The sequence below is a fragment of the Pinus tabuliformis genome, chromosome 8 (assembly GCF_031772625.1).
Source record: "Pinus tabuliformis cultivar Carrire ecotype Pingquan chromosome 8, CPIR1, whole genome shotgun sequence".
NCBI classification, from domain to species: domain Eukaryota; kingdom Viridiplantae; phylum Streptophyta; class Pinopsida; order Pinales; family Pinaceae; genus Pinus; species Pinus tabuliformis.
Genome location: NC_142294.1, coordinates 816,924,332 through 816,927,804, shown reverse-complemented (window position 1 = coordinate 816,927,804; position 3,473 = coordinate 816,924,332). Strand labels below are relative to the sequence as shown.

Below are 3,473 nucleotides of genomic sequence, written 5' to 3'. Positions count from 1 at the left end.
AGTGATAACACAAAGAGTTTCAGTCTTTTTAAAACCAGATTCGGAAACGCAGATTCAGTGATACAAAAACAATATCATAACATTAGAAACCAGAGTCTTTGACAATAATACAAAAATAGGAAAAGGCCCATCTTTCCAATATTTACGCCACCATCATCGTAAGTGTTGACCAGCAATCGTTGCCCAACTTTTTGTTACACAGATGCAGTGAGAACATAAACCACTATCCTTCCGTAAAAGCAGACTCAATGTTAACATAGAGATTTTCAGACTCATTAAAGGCAGATTCGTTGACAAAACATCACAGTATCAAATACACTAGAAACCAGAGTCATTGACAACCTCAAAAATTATTAAAACCTCAGAAATTCTGCATCGAGGAATCGGCAAAATAAGCCATAAACCATCTAATTTGATTTGTTTGGGTTGGAGGCCGCGCGAACGCAAGTGGTCTTCCTCATCGATTATCGTTTCACGTTTGCATCCTCTCCTCTAAGTTGCGCGAAGAGCCTCCGCTGCCACAAATTATGACGTGCACTCTCCTCAGTGGGAGATGCCCCCCTCCCAAGTGCAATGGAAGTGGTCTTCCTAGGCCATCGACCTTCCTGATCATCGATTGACCCCGCCCAGGTAAGTATGTTTTCTATTCTCTTATTTCCCCCTTTTATACTCTTCTTCCCCGGGCTTTTGATTTCCTAGTTTGCATGTGGGATAAAACAAGATTTCTTTGGATTATCTTATTTTTTAAAACGCGTAGTCTAAGAAGGCAGAGGAGTTGTCCGGAAAGTTATTTCTTTGGATTATCTTATTTTTTAAAACGCGTAGTCTAAGAAGGCAGAGGAGTTGTCCGGAAAGTTATGGAAATTCCAATGATATTTAGAGAAAATCTGGCAAGAATTTTTGTAAATCCAAGTTATAATTCTTAAACTTCAAAATTTTAGGTGCCCTAGATGTTTTTGATGGCACTGAATCCATTTTCACCATCAAAAACATGATTCAAACACTGACTCTACAAGATTTTTTGAAATTTTTTTTTACCTGGATTTCAGTCACTCTTAACCATCCAAACAATTCTTCAGCTTCATTAATTTAAAATCAATATATAATAATTATTTAAACTTTAAAATAATATTATTCTATACCCTATTTTAAAATTAAAGCACACTACTTATTTAAACTTTAATAATAAATTTCTATATACATGTATTGTATAAAAACAAAATGCAGTGCGGAAGCAGCATTAACGAGCAAAGCCTGGCCATAAAAATATAAATCAAAATTCTCAAACTTGGTTATTGTGTCCATAATCGATAGCCATAGCGTGACTCTAAATTACTATGTCCATGCCTTATGATTGTATGGTTTGTTGTAGTAATTGAGATTTTGAAGTTCCTAACATGAAATGAGTGGATATTGTTTATAAGTTGGAGACTTTTTTTTATCACTATTCGAATACTTAGAATGAGCCATCAAGGTTTGGTTTTGTTAATATAAGTGATGTAATAGATGAAGAACGTAGTTAATGTGTACAATATTAGTAATGAAAAATGATTGTGTATATTATTGATGGGCAGAAGCATTCAAATTAGATTTCATAAGTAATATTTAGTTATATTTCATAAGGCGAATGGATAATTTTTATTTTTATTTATTTATTTATTTTATTTTTTTTAAATTGTAATCATATTAATTTAACATGGTTAATTCAACATACTTTGTATACTAGTAGTTGAATTATTTCATTGAGGGGTTTTCTTGTCCATCAACTAGAGCATCCCTTGCCCCATTAACAAGCAGATCTCATACTATTATGGATACATATGTCAATTTGTCTAGTTAAGCTTTGGTTTAAATTAGATTATTGTTACAATATTATGAATATATATATCCTTATTTTGGGTGGTGGAATTAATGCTTTAAGCAATAAGAGAAGTTACTTGTTCATTAAGCAAAGTGACTTTGGAGTTTACTTCAATTAATGCTTATTGAAATCTTGTTGGAGACATTAGTGCAACATATCAAAGATGTTGAACATTGTTGCTCAATTAGGTTACCTTGATATAGTTTTTCTTTCATGCAATCAAGGTGATGTTTTTGAGGATTTAGCGCAACATGGAAGATGTTGGGCGATTCATATCATGGAAGAACGGTTGGCTTTTTAAAATCCAAACTATCTAAAAAGAGTGTCTATATATGTTTCTCATGACATGTGTGCAACAAATTTTGGAAGGTTATTAGAGATAGTTTCAAGCACTAGTGTCAAATACAAGAAGCCTAGGTTATAGGACTAAATTAATGTTTCTTCTAAATTCATGAAGAGTGTTTTGTTTAAAGATAGATATAGTATGTTCTATGAGATTTTACACACACATGCACGAAAAAGAATACACGTGAATGTGAAAGAGTGGTTTGATTTATTAGATTATGTGTTGTCTCATTCCATAGTAGGAGAAAGGAGGAGTACATTGCATAACTCCTACCTACCTAACTATTAACAACTACTTTAATAACTACATTAAATGCCCCAATATTTCATCACTTTATTAGTGAGCAATTATTATTCATCTAAGTCATATGTTTTAAACATGACCATTATCTCCAACACCATTCCATAATGATCATTTTAAATGCTTTTTCAAAATATAAAAAGACAAAAGCTTTAAACAAGCAAGATGTTTGCAGTCCACTATATAAGTTTTTTAAAATAGTGATTGGAAAGTGAATTGTATCTAGCAAGGTCGATGAAGCACAATCTATGTTATCGTCCTTTTGTTTGACCATTAATTGATAAGCCAAATGAGAGCCAATGTTGGTTGAGTAGTCAATATTTCTACAATTGGCATAGAACTTGGGTTGGTCATTGATCTTGCCTTCTCCACATCTTGGTATTCCATGATATCAAGATTTCATGTTTGCTTTTCTAAAGAAGCACCATCATCTTCACCCACCTTAAGGGTCTTCTTCTTTACCACATCATTTTCAACCTCCTTGAGGATCTTCTTCTTAGTAACTAAATAGATAATGCACAATATACTTGTTGTTTTCTTTCTCTTCTTCGTTGATTTTGACTTTGTTTGAATAATATCATCATGTAGGGCTTCATTTCTTGAGTTCAGTCTCACCACACACCTCTTTGGCGTAGGCATTATGGCTATTTTTTTAGTGAAGTTGCAACCATATTTCTGTTGAATGAACCTTGCATTCTCAACTTCTATATATCAATAGAAACCAACCATAGCAACCATCTTTTTTCTATTCTTGTTGACAATAAAACACCTATTATTATTGAAATTTATACGTGATTGTGTGTTATGCTTTATTATACCACTTATCAAAAGAAATTTTTTCTCCAACTAAGGAACGTAAGAAACATGTTTAATCATTAACTTCTTACTTTTTAGTTGAAGTAGGACATTTCCCTTTACTTTAACCTTATATTTTTCTCTACCATTCAATACAACATAATTAGACTG

The 3,473-nt window shown here is 32.5% G+C and overlaps 1 pseudogene; it reads right to left on the bottom strand.

Annotated features, from left to right (window-relative positions):
- Positions 1-501: 501 nt before the first annotated feature.
- On the bottom strand, positions 502-638 carry LOC149238088 (U1 spliceosomal RNA; annotated as a pseudogene).
- Positions 639-3,473: the final 2,835 nt, after the last annotated feature.